A 13,617-nucleotide genomic window follows, 5' to 3' on the forward strand; every position below is an offset into this window, starting at 1 on the left:
AATATTAACTTTTAAAAGCATGTGGGGAAATACTATCCACTGTTTTATCCCAAGTATCACTTGGAGGATGTGGGTATATAATAAGCTGGAAATAATAATTATCTTAACAAATGGCAATACAATTTATCTTAGAGACTGTACTACATTTGTTTAGGAAGACACCTCATTAAACATCTTGGGGTGGAGGTATGAACCTGAAAGCAAGGTCTATTGGAGGATGAGAACATAAGGGAAAGCCAGCATGCTCTATATTAGAAATAAAGAAGAATTACAGATGAGGAAAAGCAATGAAGAAAGAACATAGGAAGGAATCGGAGGGAATTGCCAAGCACCATCAAGTATGGCCCCAGGACTTCCAGAGATCTTAAAGCATAGCTTCTTAACCCAGACACAGAGAGAGGATGACTCTTTTGGGGAGGGCTGTCCTGTGCCTTGCAGCGTCCTTGGTCTCTGCTCACTTAGAAGACAGTAGCACTTGCAACAACCAAAAATGTTGTAACAACCAAAAGCGTCTCTGGCTGTTGCCAAATGTCTTCTGAGTGGCAAAATCTCCCTCTGTTGAGAACCCTCCCTCCCCAAATGCCCTAAACCTTAAGTGGAGTCTACCAGATATGCAAATACTTTACCTGAGTTGTTTCTCTTGGAATATGCAAGGAGGGGGCAAATTCCACAACTGAGGTCAGTGCGAGTCACAGAGTAGAGAGCAGGGGTCCAGCAGAAGGAAGAAGAGCCCAAAGTGGCCGCCTTCCCCTCTCCTCCCAAACCCCAGAAATTCATGTAGCTTGCAGTGGGCATTGTGTGCTTATCCTGAATGTGAAAAGGGGACGGAGGTGAACTAAATTTCCAAGATTTAAAGAGACAGGGAGAATATAAATAGATACATACATAGAGACAGTAAGAAGGCATAGGATAATACATGTTAAGGCTTCCTCCCCAACATCCATTCCTTCTCTTAATGCCTCCACCACTGGGTGAAGACACGGTGTCTGGGTGCATCCTCCTGCCCCTACCTCCCAAAGATCCAAGTTGTTCAAGCAGGGTATTCTCATGTCTTTTGTTTTAGTGATTAGTTCACAAGTGGGCCAATCCAAGTAGAGCTCAGGACTCTTGTGCAAAAGCTATGAGAAGTGAGGCTCCTCCTCCCTGTGAAGATGGATGTGAGAGCCTGAATCCTAGTCTTGTTGCCAGAAGGGAAGCCAGTCCAAGAATAAAGCCAGTCAATATTCAAGAGTCACTAGAGAACGATGAAGAAACTGAGCAGGAGGTCTAATCAAGCCAGTGTGAAACCTATCCTGCCACTGTTTCAAGTATATAAGCCAAAATAATTCCACTTCTTGTCTAAGCAAGTGTGAACTGGGTTTTCTGTTACAGAAAGCCTTCTCACTGATTAACATATAGATAGACAGGCTACATTAAATATATATATATGTGTGTATATATATTCACATACACACATAATTTAAAGGTCTAGATCAAAAATCATCAAAAATTAACAGTGATGCAGATTGTAGGAGCGTGGGCAAATTTAATTTCCCCTTTATGCTTATCTGAATTATCTATAAAAAATATGCATTAGTTTCACTAGCAGAAAGAAATCATTCGTAATAATGTAGTATTTATGGGTGAAGTGGCATGGTCCTGGGATTTATTTTAAACTACCTTAGCAAAAAAAAAAAAGTTGGAGGGAGATAGATAAAACAAACTTGGCAATATATCAATATTGATATTAATGCTAGGTGACAGGGACATAAGGGTTCTTTGTACTATTCTAGCTTTTATAATTTTGAAAATTCACATAATAAAATGATGAAAGAAGGAAGGAAAGAGGGAGGGAGAGAGGGAGGAAAGTGAGGAGGGAGGGAGGGAGAGAGGGAGAGAGGGAGGGGGAATCTGCAGAGGTTGTTGTAATTACCATTGCTGGCTTTGCACTGTGCTGCATCTGTCCTGATGGGTCCTGAGTGTGCCTGTCCATTCCTGGCGACTTCCCATGGGTGAACACATCCTTCATAACTTCTCTGTCCTTCATCTTGATTGCACTGCTTTGGAGGTGGCTGTGAAACCTGGACATCAACGCATTGCTCAGCAACCTCCCCGCCCACCCCTGTCCATCACCAGCAACAAAATGTGTCTATTTATATTTGTATCAGTACTGCAAAAAAAAAAGCATATATATATATATGTATATACATATGTGTGTGTGTGTGTGTGTGTGTGTGTGTGTATTTTCAGTGTTGGACTTGTCTTATTTTGCAGTAGCATTTGAAATAATGTCAGATGTCCCCATTGTGACGGGGAGCTTCCATGAATTAGATTAATTCCGTGAATTGGATAAAATAAATCCAGACATTACTGAAATTAACTAATTTTCTTTATAAAGCATCTGATGACAGTGATGAAAATCTGGCATCATTTAACTGTGTGCAAAGTTCTTTTCCTGCAAACGGAGACAATTCATTTAGAATACAGCTTCATTTTCTTACATGCAAAGAAAATTCAGAATGAAAAGGATTTAAGTGAATTTAGAAAAATAGATACGTAGTCTTCACGGGGTGATATGTAACCTTCCTGCTGTAGGTTCATGTGTTGAATCCTCGAGACTACTTGTTATTTGTTTTCTAAGGTTGCATAACCAATTGCTACAAACATGGTGGCTTAAAACAACAGAATTTATTCTTACAGTTCTGGAGGCCAGAAGTCCAAAATCAAGGTGTCCACAGGGCCACACTCCCTCTGAAGGCTCTGGGGGACAATTTTTCCTTGCTCCTTTCAGCTTCTGGTGGCTGTCAGCTTTCCTTGTGGCCACAGCACTCCATCTCCACCTTCGTCTTCATATGGCCTTCTCTTCCAGGTCTCTGTGTCTCCTCTTCTCTGTCTTATAATGTGATTACACTTGTCATAGGATTCAGGGCTCACCTGGATCATCCAGAATAATTTCATCTCAAGATCCTTAATTACATCTGCAAAGACTTTTTTTTAAAAAAATAGGTCACTTTCACAGGTTCTGAGTATACATACCTTTTGGGTGGACTACCATTCAACCCACTACACTACTTATGCTAACTTGGAAGCAGATGTTAACATTTCTTCAGCAGTTTTGGCAATGTTACCACTGTAGCACTTTGAATGCCAATCAATAGTTTGTGTCACTTACCCTTTCATCATCAACTTTCTTAAGAAACAGAAACTCAGCACTTAATTTTTTATTAATCATGCACTTAATTTTTAACCTCCTTGCTGCTGAAAGCATTTATTGTAAAATTTTAGAAAAATATTAACAAATAAAAATAAAGCAATATTTGTGATGTCCCCCATACAGTAACAAGACTACTCTAACAAGAGCATTTGGACTATGCCCTACAGATTGACTACTCAGATCCTATTTCCCCCACATTTTTTATGCACACATAACCTAAAATCTGCTTTATTTCCATCAGATGGTGCAGACTAATGGTCGACCAGCTTTGCACATCTCATAAACTGCAGCAGGAGCCATGGCACAACTAGATGGCACACCAAGTGACCAGCAGGGGTAGCCGCATCAAATACCTCCTTAGATCTGAAGGAATTAGCTGTTCTGAGCCGCTCATACCCAACTGCACTTAGTTTCATCACTGAGTGCCCTGCATGCTATCCTTGAAAGGGAGATGCTAGTTATATTCCATCTAGAAAGAATGGGAAAAGAAACCCAGCAGAAAAGAGTGGGATTATTTTTGGTCCTTTTTCAAAATTACTAACATATTAAAGTGAGAATTTCAATCACTGCTATACAGCGTTGGAAGAAGTTGTTCTAATCAACAGGTTTACCAAATACTTGGCTTTATTTAACTCAATCAATAATAAAAATACTTTATTTAAAATAAAAAATCAATCTGGGCACAGTGGTGTTCATCTGTAATCCCAGCTACTTGGGAGGCTGAGCTGGAAGGATCGCTTGAGGCTGGGAGTTTGAGGCCAGCCTGGGCAACATAGTGAGACCCCATCTTTAAACAAACAAATAAATAAATAAAAATAAAAACATAAAAAGTCAGGAAAATTACAAACTACATGTAAAGGCAGGATAGTAGAGACAAGTTAGGACCATGCTAGGCAATCAGAGACATGAATTATCTTACCTAGAACTCACATAGGTTTTCCATCTCTATAGTTTAACCTCTTCCAGAATGTCATACATGTGGAATCTTCCTTCTGAGTCTGGCTTCTTTAACTTGGCATAATGCACTTAAGATGCATTCATGTTGTTGCATGTATCAATAGTTTATTATTTTTATTGCTGAGCATAGATGTATCAAAATGTGTTTATCCATTCACCTGTTATAAGGCATTTGACTTGTTTTCAGTTTTTGGTGATTACAGATAGTATTGCTATAAATATTCATGTACAGGTTTTCATTTCTCTAGGTTAAACATTTAAGAGTAGAATTGCTGAGTCATGTGGAAAATGTATACGTAATTTTATAAGAGATTGCCAAACTGTTTTTCAAAAATGGTGGCTATCCTTTGGCAGTCCTACCTGCAATATATGAGAATCCCAGCGTCCTACCTGCAATACATGATAATCCCAGCGTCCTACCTGCAATACATGATAATCCCAGCGTCCTACCTGCAATACATGATAATCCCAGCGTCCTGCCTGCAATACATGATAATCCCAGCGTCCTGCCTGCAATATATGATAATCCCAGTGTCCTACCTACAATATATGATAATCCCAGTTGCACTGAATGCTCACCGGCACTTGGTCCTGCCAGGCTTATTTGATTGTTTTTTAACCACTCTAATCGGTATGCAGTGGTATCTTTTATGGTTTTCATTTGCATTTACCTAATGAATAATATTGAGCTTCCTTCCACATACTTATTTGTCACATATATGTCTTGTTTGGTGAAGTGTTAACATTTTTTGCCAATTATATAATTGAGTTTCTTTCTTTCTTACTGAGGTTTGAGAGCTCTTTATATATTCTGGACATAAGTTTCTTATCAGATATGTGAGTTTAAAATATTTTCACTCAATCTACAGCTTGTCTTTTTATTCTTTTAGCTGTTACTTGCTCAGAGCAAGAGATCTCAATTTTTATGAAGTTCATTTATCAAATTTTTAATTGATCATGTTTTTAGTATTATATCTGAGAGAAAACTTTCACTGAACTCAAGATCTCAAAGATTTTCTTCCATTTTTTTCTTTTAAGAATTTTATGGTATTTTATGTTTAGTTCTCTGACCCATTTTAATTTTTAAAAGGTATGAGGTTTAGGTCTAGGTTCTTATTTTGTAAATGAAGGTCCTATTAGTACAACACTGTTTGTTGAAAAGACAATCCTTTCTCCATTTAATTGCCTTCCATCTTTGTCAAAATCAACTGATAATACTTGTGTGGTTCTGTTTCTGCACTCTCTGTTCCATTTATCTATGTGTTTGTCCTTTTGCCCATACCACGCTGTCTTCATGGCTATGATGTTACAGTAAGTCTTCAGTTCAGGTAGTGTTAGTCCTCTAACTTTGTTCTTTTTCAAAACCGTTCTGGCTATTGTAATTCCTCTGCCTTTCCATAAAAATGTTAGAATCAGTTATAAAAATCCTGTTATTTTATTTGGGATTGCATTGAATCTATATCAATATGGGGAGGATGGACATGTTAATAAGACTGAGTATTTCAACCCATGAGCAGAATATATTTTTTCATTTATTTCCATCTTTGTTGATTTTTTTCATTAGCATTTTGTCATCTTCAGCATACCGACCTATATGTACTTTGCTAGATTCACAACTATTTCATTTTTTGATTTTTTGAAGCTATTGTAATTGATCCTTTCTTTGTAATTTCTATTTGCCATTGTTTATTGTTAGTACATACATATACGAGGTTTTTATATTTACCATGTATCTTGCAACATTGCTAAACTCATTAATTCCAGTTTTCTAGAAGATTCATTGGAATTTTCTATGTAGACAATCATGCCATCTGTGAATGGAGGCAGTTTAATTTTTTTTCTTTCCATTATAAGTGCATTTTTACCCTGCTATACTATGGCTGGAACTGCCAGCATGATATTGCCTTATTTCTGATCTTAGGGGGAAAGCATTCTGTCTTTCACTATTAAGTATGTTAGTTGCAGGGTTTTTGTTAATGCCATTCATCAGATTAAAAAATTCCTCTATTTCTAGTTTGTTGAAAATTTAAAATACAGATAGATTTTGAACTTTGTCAAATGCTTTTCTGCATCTACTAACATGATTATGTGTTTTTTCTTCTTTAGTAGGTTAATATGGTATTTGCACTGATTGACTTTCAAATGTGAACCAGTCTTCATTCCTGAAACAAACGCTACTTAGCCAAAATTTCGTACATACATTACTAGATTTAATTTGTTAATATTTTGAGAATTTTTGTATTTATGTTTATGAGGGAAATTAGTCTGCAGCTGTCTCTCCTGCTGTATCATTGTCTGGTTTTGATATTAGAATAATTCTACCCTCATAAAGTGAGCATCCTCTTTTACTTTTCTGAAGACATTGTGTAGAACTGATATTATTTCTTCTTAAAATAATCACCAGTGAAATCATAAAGTTTTCTTTGTTGGAAGGTTTTTAACTATAGTTTGTTTAATAGATAAGTCCTAGTGAGGTTATCTATTTCTTCTTGAATGAGCTTTGGTAGTTTGGGTCTGTCAGGGAATTGGTCCATTTCATCTGTGTTGTTAAATTTATTTACATAAAGTTGTTCTTAATATTTTCTTACAATTTTAACTTCTATAGGGTCAGTAGAAAGGCGCCTCTTTCACTCCTGATTTTGGAAACTTGTAGTCTTCTCTGTCTCTTGATCAGTTTAGCTGAAAGTATTTCCTTTTTCATTTAAAAAAATTTTTTTTAAGAAACAGCTTTGTTACTTTGGTTCTCTACTGTTTTTCCTTTTTCTGTTTCATTGATTTCTGCTTTAGTCTCTTGTTTCTTTTCTTGTGCTTACATTGGACTAGTTTGCTCTTTCTTCTCTGGTTTCTTAAGGTGACAACTCTCATGGTTACTCTTTCATGGTGTATGCTTCTTTTATCCTCTTATTTTCAACCTATTTGTATCTTTGAGCCTAATATGTGTCTCTTATACACAGCATATAGTTAGATATGACTTTTTATCCAGTTTTTTAATCCACTGATTCTTTCTTCTGCCATCTCAATTCTGCTGTTGACCCCTTCTAAATAATTTTACTTTCAGTTATTGTACTTCTCAATTCTGAATTTCCATTTAACTCATTTTTACAATTTCTGCCTCATTGAAAGTCTCTATTTATTGAACCATTTTAGCCATACTTTCCCTTAATTCTTTAGTTTCCTTTAGTTCTTTGAACATATTATACCTGCCTTGAAGTCTTTGCACTCTAAATCCAACATTTGATACTAAGAGACAGACAGTTTCTAATGACTGCTTTTTCCCCCACTGAATACAGGCACACTTTTCATTTCTTTGAAGGTCTTATTTTTCATTGAAAACTGAATTTGTGTGTGTATGAGAGAGACAGGGTCTGGCTCAGTCGCCCAGGCTGGAATGCAGTGGTGCAGTCTCGATTCACTGCAGCCTCAGCCTCCCAGGCTCAAGCAATTCTCCCACGTCAGCCTCCTGAGTAGCTGGGACTACAGGCAAGTGCCACCACACCCAGCTAATTTTTGTGTTTTTTATAGAGATGGGGTTTCACCATGTTGCCCAAGTTGGCCTCAAACTCCTGAGCTCAAGTGATCCACTTGCCTCAGCCTCCCAATGTGCTGGGATTACAGGAATGAGCCACTGTGCCCAACCAAAAAAACCTGAATATTTTAGGTAATATATCATAACAAATCCAATATATCATTGGATTTTGCTTTTTCCCTGCTGAAAGTTGTAGTTGTTGTTACACTGGCTGGCTTTTTTGGTTTGCTTATTACTTTGCTGAGTAATTTACCTGTACTAAATCTGTGCAATCTGTTTCCCTTGAAGTGTTCAGCTGTTGATGTCTTTACATTCTTTTTGGTGGTGGTGGTTTTAAGCCTGGCTCCCTATGACATTCATCCCTGTCTGCATAGTGTAATGGTAAGGCAAAGATTAGAGAGAGGCTCTGCTCAACCACCTTGAGCCAGTAACCTTTCCATTCCTTGTCAATGGATCTGTGTGTGGGTAAAGGAGAATATTAAAAGATCAAGTCTTCCCAGCCATTACTTTTCACTGAGCCCTTTTCCATCTCCTCTGTGTATGCAAACAGCCTCAGCGCTGGCCAAGACGATGGCTGGCTTGAGCACTCTTCTGCCTTGCTGTGCATCCATGCAGCCTCAGCTAGTTTGCCCCAACCACCACTACAACCTTAGGCCCAAACAGCTGGCATGTTTACTCTACCACCAACAACACCGGGTGTGGGCATTTCCCACTACTCCAAATCCGAACCAAGTGGGCTCCCTTTGACTATGATAGAGAAGCTTCCAGTCCTCATCTGGCAAAACCTATCCCAGGCAGAACCTCAGTGTGAACTGAACTTGTAGAGTGTTGTGAGGTGGAAGAGGAACAGGAGCATCTGCAGGCCAGAACACTACAAATTCTCCTGTTTCTTATCTAGTGTTTAGCAGTTTTTCAAGTATAAATGCTTCTCAGATTGTTATGTGCCTTTGGCCAATTTCCAGGTGCTGAAAAGTTGTTGTTGTTCTTTTTTCCAATTTGCCTATGTTTATAGTTAACTTTTAAAAAACAGAATTTGCCGGGCGCGGTGGCTCAAGCCTGTAATCCCAGCACTTTGGGAGGCCGAGACGGGCGGATCACGAGGTCAGGAGTTCGAGACCATCCTGGCTAACACGGTGAAACCCTGTCTCTACTAAAAAATACAAAAAACTAGCCGGGCGAGGTGGCGGGCGCCTCTAGTCCCGGCTACTCGGGAGGCTGAGGCAGGAGAATGGCGTAAAAACCCGGGAGGCAGAGCTTGCAGTGAGCTGAGATCTGGCCACTGCACTCCAGCCTGGGCGACACAGCGAGACGCCGTCTCAAAAAAAAAAAAAAAAAAAAAAACCAGAATTTGCCACTCTTCTCACTCAGCCATAGCCAGAGTGAAAGATACAGAAAAAACTTGCAAAAACTTAAGTTCTTAATCTCAAAAGTGAAAGATACTTTTGAAAGATACAGAAAAAACTTGCAAAAACTTAAGTTCTTAATTATAGCTCTAAAAGTTATTCTATATTTAATGTCTACATGTATTTTACATGATTTTAAGTAGTGTGTACATATCATTTTTAATTCTGTTTTTCTTTAATTGTTATTTTTATATGTTCATTTTGATGCACTGGCATAACTCACTCACAAAATGCTATCATGTTCACATTCCATGGACAACAGTGTACTTTTAAAGGTCTTCTAACACATGAGCCTTTCAATTTTGTATGTTGGCTTGGAAACCAACCTTGTTCTTTTCAGGTTGCTCAGAGAGCTTTTCATAAGTTTTGTGAAATAAATACTCTCATCACCATCTCAATGGCTTCTTATAGAGTCAATGAGAGTAATCTCTCACAGATTGTGAAGAAATTCTAACATTCAGAACAGCTTGACACACCTTAAAACTCACATGCTTACTATGCTGGTGAATAATTGAAGAACTTATAAAGCCACATTATAAAATGTAACTGTGATTTATAATTCAGACACCAGGTATCTTAGTTCGTTTTCTGCTGTTTAACAGAATATCATAGACTAGGTAATTTATAAAGAAAATAAGTTTATTTGGCTCATGGTTCTGGGGGCTGGGAAGTCCAAGGGCATGGTGCTGGTATCTGACAAGGACCTTCATGCTTGTCACATCATGGTGGAAGGGCAAGCAAGTACATGAGACAGAGAGAGGAAACTGGGCTGGATACATCCTTTTTAACAGGAAACCACTACCTCCATAAATGCATTTATCTATTTATGAGGACAGAGCCCTCATGGCCTAATCCCCTCTTAAAGGCCTCACCTCTTAATATTCTTATAATGGCAATTGAATTTCAACATGATTTTTGGAGGGGACATTCAAACCGTGGTACTAAGTATCTTATTCTGGATACAGATTTTCATAATATATCTCACCCTTTCTATAATTTTTACATGTCATCTATATCTAGCTTTATAGCTATTCATCTCTGTATAAAGTGAAGTCATTTATATTTACAGTTCATACTTTACAACCATACTAGAAATGGCTGGATAAATGCTGGGTAACCAAATGTGGACAATCAAATGTGATCACTACAGTATAACTGCTAACACTTCAACTTTTCAAGGTATACTAATCCTATATTGGATAAAAATGCTTTAAACTAAAAAGCACTTTACAACCAGAATTCCATATTTCCTAAAATTTTATGGAAGAGTGTATTTCCAAAAATATTAGCTCCCCATTACACACTTATTACTGCGTATACTAAAGTCATTGTACCTTGCTTTCTATTTTCTACTCTGTTAAAGCGTAAATCAAATTGATTTGGTGTGGCCTAGTGGTAGCACACAATAATGTGCCAGAAAAAAAAGTGTTTCAGGGGAGGCAAAAAGAAACATAAAGAGGTGACAGTTTTTCCTTTAAATCCATATGCAGTAATAAATATATCAATGCTACCTATGGGTTTTACAGAAATTTATAAAAGTCTCTTTATAAAATTCATGTCTTAGTCCTCTAAACATATTTCATCAGTGAACAGCTGTTTATGGTTAACCAAAATAAATCCTTACTGTATTTTAATACATTGGTTTCCCCAAATCAGCACATTGCAGGCCTCATTTAGGTTTTCTTAAAAAATCAATCACACAAACACTGGATAGGAAATATGACCTATGGGCAGTGACTGTGAAACTGAAGAACTGGTCACAACTTCTACAAGGGTCAGCCCACAATATTACTGCAACAAAAACCAACAATGTGGATGAAAAATGCAGAGTCTGACCATAAAGGATTAGTCCTACTGGCTGCACCCCAGCACCAAGCACATTGGGAAGACTGGGCTGAGCTCCAGGCACATGCTAGAGCCATACACAGGAGGCCAACTAAAATCGAGAATTAAGTAAAGAAACTGAATGCATTTTAGCACTGAGGAGAGAAAATCAAGGAGATTTGAGAGCAATATTTGAATATTTGAAGTGTGGTTGTAGCAGGTTCTGTCCCCATAGCTCACCACCATCCAACCTCTCCATCCTACCCACTTCCTCCATGCTAACCAGATTTGTTTAGATGGCCCCAGAGACCCCTGGATCTTAGTAAGAAGAGACCTTACCTAAGTGCCAGGCATAGAATCATGATGGGTCTAAACCAATCACAGTAATCTTCCTCGTGACCTGTGATTGATCTAAGGGTGACCATATTACCAAATTCTGGCTACAGAAGTCAGTTGAATCATGCCCTTGGGAAGATTTTTGCTTACCTTATAAGAAGGAAAGTTGACTGGCATGCACTTCACTTGCGAGTTCTTTCTCTTTCTTGCTGCCTGAGGATACAGCAGTCAACTCATGACTAAGAGGTGCCAAACATAAGCACCAAAGCCATCACACTAAGAATGTCAATGCAGAAAGATAGAACACACCTATATCTTTGAGAGCTGTACCAGCTGAACTGTCTATCTGCAGATATTTTGCCTTATGAGGAAAAACAAGCTTCCATTTGTTTAACCACTGTAGTAAGGTATTCTGTTCCCTGTAGCCAAACACACTCCTAAAAGATACTATTATCATGGGAAAAAAACACATTTGGTCCTCAGAAGTTCTAGAAAGCAAAACTGAAACCACAGAGAGGAAGTTACAAGGAGGAAGATTTTGGGTCAATATCAGAAATCATTTTCTACCAAATAGAATTGCTAGAAAAAGAGGTTGCTTTGGAGTCGATGATCCCTCATCACAAGCACATTCAAGAATGTGGCTGCCTGCCTGAAGAAGAAATTTCTGCATGAGTCAAGAGGTTCCAAAGTCCCTTTCAACTCTAATTACTATACCATACCTTTACATTGGAAAAAGCACTACTAATATTTCCTAGTCATATATAAGGCTTTAAAAGAGTGACAGATTACCAATTATTCTTCTAGACTGCTCAGGATTAAAAACCATACCTTCCTGACACCAAGTGTCTCAATATTTGGAAATATGCAGATGTTGTTCCAAGTTTCTTTCACCTTGGCATTTGTGTTGAACCAATCAGTGTCCCATAATTTATTGCTACAGATTGCATTTGAATTAAAGACTGACTGTTTGATTTAAGACTATTCTGGTCAAATTTCCATTTTGAGAACAATGCTTCGCTCTGAATGAATCACCTCAATTCTGATTGCTGAATGCCAGAAGAGCTCATCTTCTGTTGTGGCAACTTCTCACAGCCCCAGAGATATTGTACATTACATCCTCTAAAGGGTTTATCGATTCTTATTTTAATCATGCTCAAGGATACCCCATGAGAAGTTACCTCCATATATTATGACCCATTCTACATGTGGTCAACAGGATGGAGACAACATTTTAATGGCCACATTCTGGCTTCTCTCTGGAAATTCACTGAAGATTAACTGAATGTTAAGTTTGAATGACAGGATGTGACACTGAAGAAATTACTCATGAATTTGTCATTTTAGCCCCATGAACTTGTCATTTTAACTCCACACTCAGATTCCATAATGTTTATTGAACACCAACCATGGAAATGGCAGTTTTTTGTAGAGACTCACTAAAAGTTGTAGAGACAACTAAAATGCAAAGCATACCAGGATAAGCAAGATGACAGAGCAATGGTAATGATGCCTTTTATTTGTTTGCAACACTTCTCAGTTTGTATGTCAGGACAGACAGCATTGTTCCAACTTTAGAGATGAGGAAGCTGAGGCTCAGAAACATACAGATCAACTACAAGCAGGCAGAATGAAACAGGGCTTTGTAGAGGTAGGAACAGCTCCACGATTCCTTATCTGAAACCCTTGGGAACACTCACATGTACAGTCTTCAGCTTCTAGGGAGACAATGTACTGCCTCACTGTTTATTAACACCCACATCAGAGCCCAAGCATCCCTCTGTCATTAATATATTTATGCAGCACCACCAATTATATAAATATCCACACTTCACGAGATAGATAAAGATTACAAAGGGCTTTGAGGTCAGGTGAGTGATGTAAAGGCTTTCCACTTTCAGAGCTTTTTGGATTTCAGAAGTACAGAGAAGGAACCGTGGGCCTGTTCCAGCAGTAGAGAACTAGTCTATTTAGAGAATTGAATTGAGGTAGGTGTCACAAAGAAAGTGACCTCTTAGCTAGGGAAGTAGTATACATTTTCTGTAAAGGAAATTAAATTGCTTAATTCTTTTGTGAGACAAAGTATTGCTCTATTTCCCAGGCTGGTCCTGAACTCCTGGCCTCAAGTGATGCTTCTGCCACAGCTTCCCACAGTGCTGGGATTATAGGCATGAGCCACTGTGCCTGGCCCTAAAGGAAATTAAACAAAAACAAAACAGGAGACATGGTGCAGGGAAGGCATTTCAGGTGATCACAGATGGGCTCCACATGATGTTTGTCACATCCCGAAAAGCCCCGCAGTCCACGAGGGTGACTAACCATCCCGGTCTGCCCTGGACTCTCCTGGTTTTAGCATTTAAAGTCTTTAGCATTTAAAGACC

This window comes from Macaca thibetana, chromosome 18 (assembly GCF_024542745.1).
Source record: "Macaca thibetana thibetana isolate TM-01 chromosome 18, ASM2454274v1, whole genome shotgun sequence".
Lineage (NCBI taxonomy): Eukaryota > Metazoa > Chordata > Mammalia > Primates > Cercopithecidae > Macaca > Macaca thibetana.